The sequence below is a fragment of the Epinephelus lanceolatus genome, chromosome 14 (assembly GCF_041903045.1).
Source record: "Epinephelus lanceolatus isolate andai-2023 chromosome 14, ASM4190304v1, whole genome shotgun sequence".
In the NCBI taxonomy this organism is placed as follows: Eukaryota; Metazoa; Chordata; class Actinopteri; order Perciformes; family Serranidae; genus Epinephelus; species Epinephelus lanceolatus.
In genome coordinates, this window is record NC_135747.1 from 22,730,127 (window position 1) to 22,746,290 (window position 16,164).

General features: G+C 40.4%; 1 protein-coding gene across 1 annotated transcript in view; it reads left to right on the forward strand.

The window, feature by feature from the left end:
• The first annotated feature begins 334 nt into the window (after nt 1-334).
• Nucleotides 335-16,164, forward strand: part of b3galt1b (UDP-Gal:betaGlcNAc beta 1,3-galactosyltransferase, polypeptide 1b) — a 72,239-nt gene continuing 56,409 nt past the window's right edge. Inside the window, exon 1 of the mRNA XM_078174494.1 lies at nt 335-415. The gene's annotated coding sequence lies outside the window, so the exon portion shown is untranslated. The remainder of the gene's footprint in view (nt 416-16,164) is intronic.

The window sequence follows — 16,164 nt, forward strand, 5'->3', positions numbered from 1 at the left end:
GGCCCTTTATTCTTTAGAATAAACTATATTCTAATGTTACTGATTTGTTTGCCCATCCATGTGTCCTGTGTGTGTGCATGATTTTCCAGCAGGACAGGACAGCAGCTAAATGTGTTGTCTGCTATGAAACACTTTGCAGGAGTTGACTGGAAATTCTCTCACAGCGTCAATCTACCTTGCTACTCCAGGCTGCGTGCAGCTCCCACTTTCTCCCTTTGAGCGGATTGGTAAGGGATCTATCGGATTACACTCTGATTGGCCGGCTCTGTCTCGTCAGGGGGCACGTCAGCCCCGGCTGCACTAACCATGATGTTTCCTCCCCTTTAGTCGAATAACAGTGCTTTAGGATGCTGGAGCGAGGCAGTAGCGTATCATCAGGACCACAAGTCAGAGTGGGATGGAGACACTGAGTGAGGTAAGCAGACCAAGGATGCTTTCTGTCTTTTTAATGGCGTGTGTGATGCAGGCTGAGCTTCACTCATCTTGCGGAATGCAGTGTAATGTGATGCTTGTACTTTTAGTAATTTATGCAGTGTTTGTAGAATCGCCTATCCGCATATAATAATCTGTCCTTCCTCATTTCCGTGCGCTCAGCCGCAGGTTTTCGGGTGTCCCGGTTATTGTTGGAGCTTTGATCCCTGCCTTGCGGTTATATCCGTCTGGGTCTGTAGTGATGCAGCTACTTTGGCTCAATCCCCGTTGAGCACATACTGATCTCCATCCTATTCACACCTCTGCACCTAACGGATACAAATGCGTAGGCTGTCCAGGACGATGGGAGGTGCAGGTGGCCAAGTTGCACAGTCGCATATCAAACTTTAAACAGACATATTTATTATTTTAATGTCGTTTGCAGAGTGCTGGTGCCTTTTACTCATGTTTCACTCTTAACTGCATGCCCATGGGTGCTGTGTGCACAATGCGTGTGTGCATTTCCTAAATGTCTGTGTAAAATAACAAGGACCAAACAATTGAAAATCCCCCCAGGGGATTAATAAAGTCATTTTTCATCTGCTGCTAAATTTAAAAAAGTAGCCTTTTATTTGACTTGACAGATGAGTAATAACATAAGATTTAGAGAGAGCACTCACTTACAGATAAATGAAATGTCCCTCTGGGCCCTTACCTCAGTTGTCAGCTTGTAGGCTAAAAATATGCCTTTTTAAAATCATAATTATTATTATTTATAGGTCAATAATGAATGGTGCTCAGTGAGACTTCAGTGTTCAGCTGCAATTTTAGCCCACTGAAGATAAAAAATCAACAAGATCTGATGCTTTCAGTTGAGATGATGTTTTGTGTGTACGCTAATGAAGTTTTGAGTAGTCATAGAAACGGTGGGAACATGTTTTCTATCCTTAGTATGGTAGGCCCAATGCAAAAATGTACTAGTGTTGCACTGGTGTCAGAAGGAGATGGAGGCTCGAGTTAAAATGTGCATGAGAGGGTCATGAAAATCTTGCATAGAGTTGTAGTTTGTATCATTAAAACTCATTTTAGTGACATGCATAATGTTTAAAATCACTTTTAGCATCTTTTAGACAAGTAATTACAACTGTAGTTTATTATGTTTTTTATTTTACTCGATTTTTCTATCAGTGAGATGCACAACTTTATTCACTTATCAATCTCTGACTCTGTCTTGGTGTTTTAGGATGTTGTTTAACCACTTAAATGTAAAATAATATGATGAAAATAATCTGAATAGCTTTAAAAGTTCAAAGTCAAGAGTGAGCGAGCTCTCCAGTGGGGCTGTGTTTCTTCTTGCTGCCATGACTTGGACATTTTCGATCATAATCTGGATCAAAAGCCAGTCCCCCTTTTTGTTCAGCCACATGATGGTTTCCATTACATGTCCATCTGCTCATAGAGTTAGCAGCATTCTGTGCCAGACGCCTGTGTGTCCATAGCATCTTTGTGTTTATTTTGTTTGCTGCAGAGCTCGTGCTCATAACTCCCGTGTCCGTGTCTGTACCCTGCTTACTGTGACTGCTCACACTAATCACATTTCTGCAAGGTGTAATTAGTCTAGGGAGTCTGAAGCCATAATCCCCGGTTTAAGTTTACGGTATCATTGCTTAGTCAGTGTTGCTTCCCTTGTTACACTGGGCTTACAATCAGCATTTATTTAGTTGCTGTTGATGTACTATGTGTGTAGCTTTTGTTTTTTTACTGTTGTGAAATCCGCAGCTAAAACATTACTCTATCCTCGGCATAGTCTCACATCCTGTCCATGTAGCTCTATAATGGATATCAAGTCAAGACAATAGTGCAGCATTTACTTGTCAGCGCAGGCATAGGCTTGCTAATAATAGGTTCACATGTGCATGGCTCCTTTTCTTCTGGCAGCTCGTTCTCTTCTCTAAAAGCACAGTTTGACACATTCTTTGCGAACAAATGTATAACATCCTCTGACCTATTTGAGTGGCAAAATGCCAGGATGCATGGCAACAACTTCGACAGAACTTGTCCTCTCCTCCCTCACACTCACTCACACACATAATGCAGCCAGCCTCTTCCTGGCAGCTTTACAGTAAATAATTAGAGCAGAGAGAGAGAGAGATCCATTTGGAACTAATGAAGTTGTATATTGCAGTGCATAACACTGGACTGTCGATGCCATCTCCTTTAAACCTCACTTAAATGGGTTTAAAGCAAATTCTTTATACACATATTAAAAAAAATTGCTGTTGATATGCACATTTAGCACATTAAAATATGAACTTGGATGGAAAATTAACCAAATCATCTATCATCTATGATAAAGATGTCAGAACTTTTAAATTCCAATGTACATTTTTAATATTAAAGAATGATTGTGTAAATATAGAAAGGATATTTCTCTATTTTAGTCATCTAGTTAGTTAGTCCACTGCTCCATCAATTACCAACTCTTTTCTGGTGCAGATAAACCCTTAATTTTTCAAGTTAGATGTAAAAATATGTTGATCTGCACCCTGTTTATCCCCGCGGCCTCTCTTTAAGTCTCTCTCTCATCCTCTTTTTGCCTGCTAAATAGTGGCTCCCACCAGCTACAGTAACGTTACATCATGTTTCAATAGACATGCAATTACTGGCAACAAAAGAAACAGGGAAATAAACAGAGTGATATTTTAAAAGCAACTGAGTGCTTACTTAAAATCATACTACTCCACTGCTCATGTCGTCTTTACTGCCAAACCTCATCTCAGTGACTTCGCCACTTGCCACTTAGCCTGCTCGCAAACATGGCCACCACTCTGATCATCTTGCTACATTGCTTTGAATGGGCGTGCCCATTCTACTGATGGTTTACTGATTTTATTTCTATTGCTACAGTGCAGGGAGTCCCAGCTTTGTACAATACAGTATACACTAAGCTAAAACTATAATGTATCATGGTTGTTTTGGCTTCCCAGGTTTAGAGCAGCGCCGCAAAACAGCTCAATAAATCAACTCCACATACTCTAAAGAATCATAAAAATGCTATTTGTGCGACTCTAACATAATGGGAATAAAGTGTACATAAGAGAGTGAGGGAGGTGTCAGTGAAGCCCAGTTTGAACACGCCTCCATCGTCCTGACAAAAGGTCTAATCAGATAAAATACATGAATAGCTGTTTGTGTCATCGTTCGTCTGTGAGACAGCAGTGAAGCTGTTGTAGACCAGTTGGTTTGTTGAGTGCAGCTGTGCAGTGTGTGCCTGAGAAATTGAACACTGTCGGTTGTGCATGTTGAAATTTTATGCAGATTTTATGTATTTTTATTCCAGTGTGAGTATGCTACAGTATAACTTTCCCTCTGAGTGTTTACAGTACATGTTGCATCACTGCCCAGGTTTGTGTCCTATAATTCCCTGCTCTAATGTGCAGTGTGTGGCACTTGGACATACTGTATGACTCAGGGGTCATTAGTGGCTTTTCCCATCAGGGTGTTATGATTCATATGGTGTATGTACATTGAGAATATGCTCCACTGGTAACAGTGCTGGCTTTATGTGTGTTTTCATAACCTGCTGTATTTTCAGGATCTACTTTAGGGCCGCAACTAACAGTCATTTTCATTATTGATTTATTTATCAGTTGTTTTGTCGATTTAATGTTAGAAAATGGTGCAAAATCGTTCTTAAAGCCCAAGGTGACATTTTGAAAGTTCTGTTTTTTCACTATAACAGTCCAACACCCCAAATATTCAGTTTCCTATCAGATGAAATGATGGATTAATTGAAGAATTAGAATAGAATTGTAATTAACACAGTGTAGGGGCAACATTATCAGTTATCAGACACATGTAGAGAAGCACTTGATATCGATTATCAGATAGTGAGAGGCCTGCAAAGACTCTGCATCTGTTTTATCATGAAATGTGGTGTACAGACAAATTCAAAAGCAAATTTCACCGAAGAGGTCACAACATGTGGGAGGAGGTGGAAGAATGAGATAGGAGAGGTATGTATGCACAGGATTAGGGAAGAAGAGGGAGAGAAAATGGAGGGGATAAAATAAGGGATGAGAGGATGAATGGAAGTGAACAGGGCTGGGTGAAGGTGGAAGGTGCAGGGGTAAAGGCTTAGTTAAGAGGTTAGGTATAAGTAGGTTTGACAGGTGATAAGAAGTGGTCAAGGCGTGGCCCTGCTCCTGAGTAAAGTAAACTTCTGCGACAAAGTAAAAGACACACAGATGTATGTGCACAGTTTTTAATACTATCTAGATATAGGATTAAATCTCTGAGTCTTGTTTACTACATGCTGCTTCATCGTACACTGAGGAACATCTTAAGAGCTTTCCCTCGTGGGAAAATACCCAAAATGGTTCAGAAGTGATGATTAGCCCACTCGAGTCCCTCAAATTATCAGCTGGAATTAAAACTGTTATATTGCCTTTTCCGTGTCTGGAAGAACCCCAGGCGATTACAGCCTCGATCCCACTTCCTATTCATAGGACCCACTTAAACAGGCTTTCCAGTAATAAAACATTTTTATTTTAGTCTCTCTCTCAAACTGCTGATCTGTCCAGTAAAATGAATTAAGTTGTCTAGATTGTATTAGAACGGTGTTATAAGAGTCCCTTAATTGTGAAATTGTAAAATATTACATATTGAACACTTGTGTCTCATTTACTCTACAATGTAGCGCAACATTTTCATTTTCACAAAAAAAGCAATAATTTTGCAGAAGAATTAAGTTTATTTTGAGAATGCGTTGGCAAAGCAATGAAATGCACCCCACCCATAGTCTATACTGAAATGTTTTCCCTCCCTGCTACAGTTTTATTTGCTGTATTACATTTATATATAGCCGTCACCTGCTTTTTAGTGTCTCGTTACTGTGTGTGTGCATCAAAAATATGTTCCCAGCTCTAATCAGTCTGATCCGCCTACACACATACTGTAATTACTTTTTGTATTCAATCTCTAAACGAGACTCTGGAGCAGCCTCCCAGCTGTATAGTTAGTTCGTTTTTTTTCTTATTCATTAGACTCTTCTCGCTTATGAGAACGCAGCAAAAACTGTCAGAATTTTAAATGCAATTTTTTATACATATTCTGCTGATTACATCCGGTCTTTACTGGCCTTTGCTTTGTGCTACCATTGCTGTGTAGTTTAAGTAGATACAACAATATTCTTTCCTCCTGTTCTTCAAATAATATCATCATTTTTGATTCAGCTTAATATTAAAACTGACAGTATTGGCAATTTGTAACCATATTTATGCATGCGGTATCATTGTGTTGTCTTATTAAACATACTGCAATTATTGACAGATTTATTCAAAATTTGATGTGAAAAAACATCATGATCACACAGAGTGGTGGGCCGTTTTCTCCTCTATTCCATCTGTTTCATGAGTACAAATACTAAGATTGAAAAAATGAATTTCACTAGGAGGCACTGAGGAACAATTCCAGTCCATGACTGGTTTCTACCCACCTTATTAGAGGAATGAGTCTGAACTGCAGGCTGTTGAAGTTTGACTTGATTTCCCCAGTGACTAGGAGACCAACCCATTTTATTGCTGTGACAAAAAGGGCCCTGGACAAGTTCTGCAGGAGCCGTGACCCTCAAATGACAAAGCAGCTTTTAACAACGTTGCTGCTCCTGACGTGAGCGAGCATCTTGACTCGTGTGATTCAAATTGAAGTGAATAGCGAGAATCGTTCGTTCTGCCAAAAAGAGCAGAGCAGCACTTATATGTCTATTGTTGTGAATTTCAAGGTAACAGATGGTATTTTGCGGCATTTTTGACTCCTTTGTGAAATAGCGGGTTATTTTGGATGCTGTTTGTCTAAAATGATACAGTGTAGACAGACTAAATGCTCTAAATCTATTGGTCTATTTTATTTTGTTGAATTTAAATGAGTGTAACAGTTGCAAATATCAGATATTAATGCTAATTCTAATATCACTACTACTGTTAAAATAATAATATTTTCAGAGTCAGTAGTCATTCAGTCAATATTAATGATTTTCCACTCTGAATCTGCTGCTATTTTTGGCTCATATAATTTGCTTATGGTTCCAGTAGAGCTGGTACAGTAAGATACTCTCTGTAGTCCACTGTAGCAGCGCTGTGTTGTAATCTTTTAACATATATGCTCTCTGAGTGACAGTCTGTCTCAGTCAGCTGAGCAACTTCATAGTCTTTAACAGTCTCCGAGCTCAGCCCAAATCTGATTTATTTTCCTCACGCGTCTGCGATTCTGAATGCCTCAAAAACCAACTTGTACATTCTGAGGTAACAAATTGCTCTCCGGGGAGGAGAAATGGGCCAGTGCAAAAATATGTGCATAAATAGCAAAGAATTGTCTCCATCTACAAAACAAATAATCCAAAATGACCCTTGAAGGTATTAAGAGGCGGTCTAGAACTGTCTCAGAACCTTGAGTAAATTTATTAGGACAAACAGACAGGTAACACATTTCGGGAAAACCTGAGTAAATTAGTGGAGAAATGTAATAAATGCAGAAGCTTCCACACAGGTGCACTGCACGGTACAATTAAGCAATTAACATCCAGTCATGCTCTGTGGTTTCAAAATGCTGAGCAGGCCCAGTTTATTCAGATTTTTTTGGACTGAGAATTAGGACTGACTTGTTAGACAGCACTCTCCAACACCATTATCAAAACACCAACTGAGGAAGAACACTTTTTGTTTGTTTTCCTTTCACTTGCCCCCATCTGTCGGCTTTCTTACAGAAGTGTTCTGATGCTGTCATGCTAAAATGTCTTCCTATCTAGCCCAGTGTCCTGTAGGAAGTATGCTCATATTGGATGATTTATGTCCAGTGTCTGACTTCATTTCTATCCAGTCACTAACCTACAATTAACCATAACCACATTGTCTCTATAACCAAGTGTTTGGGTTGGTTAACCCAGAGCATAGTTTACTTGCCCTAGCGACAGTCTTGTTGTAACCTCAGAGTCCCCTTCCATTAAAGAAATTATTTTGCATATTGCTTATTCCTTCACCTGGATCTTTAAGTTTCACTGCGATTAAACTATCTATAGCACATGCTCTAAAGTGCATCGCGTAAGGGCATTTAGTGTGTGTCCAACTCCATTTTGTGAGTTTAACAACACATAATCTATGTGCACAATAAGGCGTAAGGGGCAAAGGCTTTGTATTTAGTTCCTTGTTAATCATAGATGTGTTTAGGGCACAACATGAATTCAACCAGTCACAGTGTCATCTCCCACTCCCTTTAAAAGCAAGGTGCACCTGCACTTGTCACACTGCTATTTACAGGGCGGATTCGGCAATTTGGAGAAGTGAGCCATTTTCTGCTGAGAGTAATGCAGTAATGGTGGTAATGTCACTGCAGCAAATATTGTGGGACATACAAGCAGCAAACTAAAAACTGTAGTGATAAACTTGACAGGGGAAACAGAACTTAACGTTTAGCTTCTGAAATAATCATGGGAGAACTCTATTGAGGAGGCCTACATGCGCAAGAAGCTGCGCTATGCAGAGCTAGCAGCAGAAGCATAGCAGCATGGCGGGAACACCAAAGTCTATTCAGTTGAAGTTGGATGCAGAGGATTTGTGGCATCGTCTACCATCAGACTGTTGAAAGAACTCGGATGCCATGGTCAGGCCTTGCGGAAGACCGTTAGAGCAATCTTGGAGGCAGCGGAAAGAAGCAGCCAGTGGATTTCGCTTAAGCGGAACGATCCGTGCTGGGCAAGTACATCAGCATAAACCACCGGAGAACCCCCTGCCTGTTCACCAGTTAGACAGCTGAAAACTGGAACAATAGGGTGAATTTCAGGGACGGTTAGGCATGGGACACAAGCTACGGGCTGATCACCTGGCAGCGGAGGGTGTATAGTGTTGAAGGTCGAAATACCCAGTGATGCAAGGCCACACTACTGATGATGTGTCCCATGCCCAGTTGTCCTGAAATGTCACCCTGGCCAAGATTAACCTCCCCCCGCAACTCAGAGAGCCCCCACCTGTTGATTCCCTACCACTCCCAACATCAAGGAAAATCTCGAGTAAGTGCTCACCACCTGTTGGCACAAAGGGCAGTATTTAACACTGTGTCCTATGTATTTTGATACTGATCAAGTTATGCTGCTTTTTGTGCATAAATGTGCACAGCGTCTCTTTATGGGAAGCAACAGACTGCGGCTCTGCTGTGCTCTCTGCTATGTTCACATTTTAGGGAATGTAAGTAATATCTTCCTCATCAATTATGTATTATTGCACCGTTCAAATTGCAGGAAAATACTATGCTATTGACTTTAGACCAGGTTTTTGTTAGCCAATGGTGCACTTGCTTTCTGCTGCCTCAAAATAGCAATACGCCAACAGCGCACCTGACCACACCTCATTTTAAGACCTACATGCCCATTGGCGCACAGATGGGAGCAAATTCATTTAGTACTCACAGCGTGGGCACTGGTCGTGAGAATGAAAACTGCGTGAGTTTGAAACCAGCAATGACTGTTGTGCTGCATGCCGATATGCGTCCAGTGGAAGATAGGCCCTTAGACTGTTTTCACAAAGATGGAAAGATTCTCTGAGCTCACTCTACGAGCAGGATTTTGTGACATCACAACTAGTTTTGTGCGCTGATCATAGTCTAATATGTAGCTTACAGCAGTGTGATGTGGAGACTTGAAACCTCCAGGTCACAAACACTGAGAACAGAATCTTCACTGAAGTAGAGAACATCTTGTATCCAGCAGTTGACATGGACGATATTTGCATGTTGAGAAACTCTGAATTTTCAAGTAGTGATAATTATTTGAGAACTTTTGACTGGGTATTTTTGTGTACTCATTAATATTCAAAGACAAGTATTTTTAAATACATCTGGAGGGCATCTTTAACCATACTGAAGCAAGAACATGAAAAAAAAACTGGCATTGGCTTGCAGATATCAGTTAAAGTATATTTTCATTTGTTGCACATGTTCTCACAGAGACTCAGGAATGTGAGTTCATAGTGACACCGAGACATTTCACTCCCACTCAGTAAAGTAAATTTGTAAAAGGAAAATGCGGATCTTGTTTTCTTGGTTCGGTTCAACTGAATGTTTAGAAATCATCTCATTATAATTAAATGTAGGCTTCCATTAGTTTAGAGAGCTATGAAGGCAAAATTTCATCTGATGCAGTTTGTGATATGTTAAGTCAGCTGTGTTTGCCAGCAGGAACTATTCCTTTTGGAGCTCTGAGGGTCCCCTTCATTTAAACTCCCACTGAAGTCCCAGTGCTGTAGACTCTCTCAGGCAGTACTCAGCTGAATATGCAATATGGTGCATGATGTCAGTCAGTTAAGCATTTTCATTTATTACATCGTTCCTGCTCATCATGGTCTTTAAAGCTCATCCTGCGTTTGGTTTAACCTGGTTCATTTTGCACAGCACGATAATGGCATATTTGTACTGATCTTTTATGTAGTGCCCAAATCTTTAGTCGAATAATGGATTCAAAGGATAATTATTTTTTTAATAGTTTTGTTAATAAGGCTAAAGTGGCAAATGTTGGCTTGTAATAGAATCTCAAGTTTGAGGGTATACCAAAATACTATTGCTTGTTTGATTCAGCAGAACATGGAGTGTTTCCACATAAACATACATGTAGGATGTTTCACTGTCCCTCTTGTTAAACTAAACATATTCTACTGTATTATTATAAGGAACTAAAATTCATGTCTCACTGATTCAAGAAATTCAAGAGAATTATCCTGCTTTGCCTCTTCCTGCTGTCACAGCTTGGTCCTACTGCCAAAAGGCAACAACAAGAAAAACTAAATTGCAAACAAATTGTTCTTCGTTTATACTGTTAAGTCAGGCACCATTTGAGCTGTGCTTGTGTAACAGAATGTGGGGCTTTACACAGGAAACTACAGATGTAATCATTTGACTAGAACTTGATTGACAGTTACAGTTATCACCTACATACACCCCTCCTCCATCTAGGCACTGTGCATCAAGATAATATAATGTTTTCTCTTTATTTGTTTCTGCAACATTAAGGCAAATGTGAGATCTGTGAAGACATAAAGTGTTAACTGTTGCACCATTATAAAGCAGGTGCATTTGAACCTGGTTGATCGGCAGTGAGGTATTACAAGCAAGTTGCAAGGACAAAAGACAAACTATAGCGGGATCTCATGCATAATGCAGAAACACTAATATCAACAACAACAACTACAACAGCAATATGCTACGTTAGTTAGCATATTATAGTTAATTTGAGGTAACAAAGATCTGTTGGGTTCTTCTACTTGTTCTCAAGTTGAGAGCATGTGTCTTAAAAGCATGCATTTGCATTACAAAAGAAAGTGAGCTGGTGCCTGTCTGTATCCATATTTATAGCTGTGTCATCTGGGGCCAAAATGGCAAGTTGACACAACAAATCTGCACATAAGAGCATAGACTAGAGACTGTTGGAGGGAGAATAAGAGTTTTTTGATGGTACTGAAAAGTGCATTCATTTTGTGTTATGTGGCAGTGCGCTGGGCTTTAGTCTTTATAATGACGTTAGTGTCAACATCATTAAGCCAGGCCTTGATGCTGTGCCCGGCATCTATGAGTAGAGTGAGTCAAAGACGTCTTATGAATCCCCTCCCTCTTGATCCAGGGTAGTTATCGCTGAAAATACGAGGAGATGCCTGTGATCTCAGCGCTATTCCTCTCTCTCTCTTGGTCGTAGAGCATCGGGACAGCCCGTGAAGGTGACACTGTACCAGCACCTTGCACAAAGAAATGCACAGCCTGCCTGGAACTGATATTCCTCAAAATCCCCAGCCAATTACTGGAGTGGAGCCTCGGTGGTGACTGCAGAAAACGTATGAGGCATAGCTCAGGAGGACGACAAGTACTTGAGTCCTGAAACATACAGTATGATGTGCTTTAAGCGCAACATCAATTCTGACTTGTGTTTTGTTGTACAAGTGGAAGAGTGTCCTGAATCTATATATCCTAAAGCACTGGAGTTGACACTGTTGTGGCTGCTTGAAAAAAAAGAGCTTTTAGTTGAAACTTGAGTTAAATAGAAACATTTTAGCCGAAGGAATCGAGAAAACCCAACCATTCGATCATTCCCCAAAGCATTCCTCCAGCACTTTTTTACTTGCTATTCTGACATGTCTGTGGAGAGCTCCAGGGAAGTTAGTATTGTACTTTTTTTGCTTTTGCTTCAAAAAAATTTTTGCACCTCATCAACTTAATAACTTTAGTTGACGTTTTTCTTTTTAGCAGTGTAATGACACCCTCAGATTTTTGTTAACAGGATAATTTGCTATTCGGGTGGTATTCTTTCCCTCAGAGGAGAGAAAAGGTCAACTCCTCTGCTACGTGGTGGGCAACATCTGTTCAGTGATATGTTAGGAGGAAGAGCTCTCCAGTTAGACACGCTTAATGAGAACACGTGATTGAAATCAACGGCGACTGGGAATGCTATTGATTTGTTAGGAGGGATGCAGCATGGTAATGTTATGTGTGTGAGAGAATTATATGACCTCCCTTCTGCGTGTTGAAGCTTCTGCATGAAAAAGTGGGAGTTGAATGAAATTAGACTTTAGATGGAAACTAATATCCTGCTTATTTGCTTCTTGGTGGTGTATTCATCAGTTAGCCAATAATTGTATCAATTATTATGATAAAAACAACACGAGAACAAGATTTCAACAAGAGATGGTGGTGGCATTTGACAGAGGAAGATGAATGCACATGGTTTCATCGGTCCATTTGCAGTAATATCAGCACAAGATTAAAGAGCTTGTCTTGGAGGCTATTGAAAGCTGAATTGGGGTATTATTTGCCAGAATGAGATGGATGGGAAAAACTGAGAGAGAAGGGGAAAATCTGAGACAGAGGCTTTTCTTTCTAGCTTAAGGGAGCTAGAGCCAAATGAAAATATCTTTTGTAAACAGGATATTTTCTCAGTCAAATCTAGCTTTGCAGCCATTGTTGGGCATGATTGCTTGACCAGCCTGGGGTCTTGTGTAAAAAGCCATTCCTAGGAGCGAGTTATTTTCTGCTGGCAGCCGAAAAATAACTTTGACAGATCAAAGAATTATTCATTAACATATTCAGCACATTAAAATGTAAAAGGCATGCAGTCCAAGGTCACTTGGGGGAAATGATGTTAAAAGCTATTTGACAGTGAAAACAAAACAAAAAAAAAATAGCCATAGTCAAAAATTGTCATGGCAACATTACATATTATATTTTCTTCTCAGGTATCTTCTGCACAGACTGAGGAACATTTCCTGCAGGACTCCTTCAAACATGACAGGACAGTGTGGATAAGTGTACCAATAAAAAGTTAGTCATTCAAACACAGAAAACACTTTAAGTATTTTAAGCAATGTGCTTGTTTACACTCTTTCCAGGTGTATGATGAGAAGATCAATATCTGTTTCATCTCTGTGCTTTCAGTAGAGAGATTGTTCTCAGATGCATTTAGCCTAGCATAGCATACAGGAAACTGCTAGCCCAGTCAAAGTGAAAACACACAACAGCTAAAAATAAAGTTGTCCAAAAAATGGCATGTATTTTGTGAGCTAATAAGCTAGCACCCAACACCCAAAGATGACTCTGGTTAGGCTATAATCAGGAAATAGAGCAAAGCTGGCAACTTTTTGAGGACTAAAAAGGTGGTTTATTCACCCAATAATGAATCCAACAATTAATGAAATATGCAGTAAAGTTCTTGGCCCTAACATGGGTCAGTAAAACCCAGGCTACAATAACTTAACATAAACTGACTACAACTGAATTGATAGAAAACAAAGGGGAACATGTGTAATGACTGATCAGACCAATTTTAGAGACAAAGGGGTAACACAAAGACAAACACTACTACCTAAACTACAAATAAAACAAAACAGGACACTTAGGGCCAATCCCAATTCTCCTCCCTTAACCTTACCCCTTGGTTTCAAGTGCACTCTCCAGATAGATTCCCCTCATAGACAAAGGGGTAGTGTTGAGGGGTAGGAAATTTTACCTACGAATTGGGACGCCACTTCATGCAAATTAGCATAATGGACGTGTTCACCTACGTCACGCGTATCGCCGAGATAGGCTTCTTGCACAGAGAACTCTGTAGATATTCATGTTGGCTACATTGTGAATTAGCAATTTTCAAGCATTCATATTCTAACTCAACGCTTGCAGATAACAATGCATATGCAGAAATATAATACATTCAGACATATTTTGCATGCTTATTTGCGAAAATAGTACTTAAAACTGTGTTAAAAATCTTGCTCATGGAGGCTGCCATCTTCCTGGAAAACTGGCCTGGCTGAATAGTTTTCCCAATGCATCCTGGGAAATTCAATTTTCCCCTGAGTTGAGATGGGTTCGTAAGTGTGCATCGCATGGCCCTTCAAATTAAGTGGGGATTTTAAGGGCTGAAAAGCAATTCCCTAAAGTTTGGGACACCCTAGCCCTTCACAGGAACGCACAAAAACAAGGGCTAGGGCCAATTTTGAGGGGTGTGTGTGGGGGGAGTGTGAGTATTGGGATGGACCCTTAGTCTGTTAATGTAAATAATATATCAATTGACTAACAACAAAAGCACCAACAAACTAATAGTCTCCCTTGTGATGTGGTGGACACTTGTGGGCCTTTTCCACTGTCACTTGGCCAGTTAAGCCATGCTGCGCCAATTCGCGTTTCCGTTATCAGTCAAGACGCACTGTGCCACGCCGATCTGCGCCAGAGGTCCCTTGCAGAGGCCCTCTTCAGATTAGGTCCAAAAGCTGGGCTGCCGCCCTTCAGCAGGTAGCAGTGGCGTCTTGCCGACTGTAGCCAACCCCTGATGACTCCCTCTCTCCCCTTGAAACAAGTTGTGTGTGCTGCTCTACTCACCTGTCTGCAGAAGACCAAACCAAAGCAAGCCAAGTCAGCCCATGACCATCAAAAATGGGTATTGGTACAGTCTGATTTGCCACGCTTGTATTTAACAGCTCTCCTTTTTATCTGGCCTGACAAGATGTCCTTCCAGCAGCATCCAGCAGGGTCATCCTCAGCACTCAGAACTCAAATAAAAAGGAAGTACAATAGTAGAATGACTCAAGGCAAACTAATCTATAAACAAAATGAAGTGTGACTACACAGAAACTATATCTGTGCACTACAAATAGAAATGAATGCACTGCCAACAAAACTTAATTTACTAAAGCTATGTGTCATCATATATCTGTTTACTGATGTAGGTGCAATGTCTAGACAACATTAAAGAAGCAACAGACAGCATTTTTGCTTATATATATCATTATGAAAATAATGTGGTTTGCACAGGGTAGTATACACAGTAAAATCAGACTATCAGCATTTACATAGGTTACTTAATGGCTTTTCAATCTTTGCAATAAGCTTCTGCCACCGGGGACGAATTTTCGTGGAAAAAATCTGCTTTACGGCTGGATATGCGTCATGTATTGCCAAACTGGTCGGTCAGCCAATCAGGGACTGGAGCTGGTCCTTATGAGGAACTGGCCGGGGCATGAGATAGTTGAGTCAGGAGCACAATGGCAGACGGACAAAGTTTGGAGACAAGTGAAAAACGGCCTCCCAAAAGAAAACGAGCTAATCTGTCTGAGGAGGCGAGGATGCACAAAAAGGAGAGTGATAAAAGAAGAGGAAAAACAAGAGTAAACCTCAGTCAGGTGTTCAAGAGATGGAGGGAGCTCTGTGACACCGGTGTCCAGCTTTCTTTCTTTCTAATGGATCAGTAAGTAACATGGCTAAATGTTAGCAAGACGAGAGAGGACTGTACTGTACTGGCTGCCTGTTCATTTCTAGCTGGCCAGCATCGCAAATCGTCGTAACCAGGGACCGGGTAGCGAGTGTTGGTCGGCTGACATCCTTGTTGCCATTCTACGGCAGCCCTCGAACAGTGATTTTCAACAGTCACCGGCTCTCTATACATTATCCCTTATGTGTCTGCTGTTGTTTGTACTGATACTGTGCATATTGGTATAATTTACTGTGAGTTGTTTGTACTGGTACTGTGCATTCTGGTATAATTATTTGCATTACTATTTGTTTTTTCTTCAGATAAATCTGATAATTGTTGCTTGGTCTCTTTACTCATTTATTTAGTAGAGTGTCCACACCCCTTCTCATTCTACATATACATAGAGGTATACTGGTGGCTTTACAGCCTACATTTTATTGATTATCTCTGATCCCCACAGTCAATTTGGTCTTTGCAACAGTGCGAGCAACACTGCTGACGCTAGGTGGCGCCAAGCTAAAAAAAAACCCGAATCCTATCTGTTACCTCTTTAAGTGTTTAGAAAACTAAGGTGTGTGGAGGGCTACTGTCAAAAATCTCTGCAATCAATTGGTAATTGACAACGTATCTGGTGTTATGAGTGGTTCTTCCATTAGGGCCAATGTCATATTTCTTTATTCTGTAAGGGAGTAACATAAGACAACATGAAAAGTTGTTAGCTTTTGAAATGTCAGCTTTGATATAACTAGGCTCGCAGCTGCCGTCTATTTTTACTCTTTATTCTAAGTGACGCTCAACGTGACTTAGACCGAGCTGCATTGAGCACACAGAAGTAAAATATCATCTAACTTTCATTAAGAGTTTTGTTTTAAAAGCAAAGTCTTCCTGTAAAACAGCGGATAGGACATGATACGATGCAGCACAACCAACAGCGTGATACATCTCTTCTATTAAATGTGTGATTAGTTCAACTAGTCCTG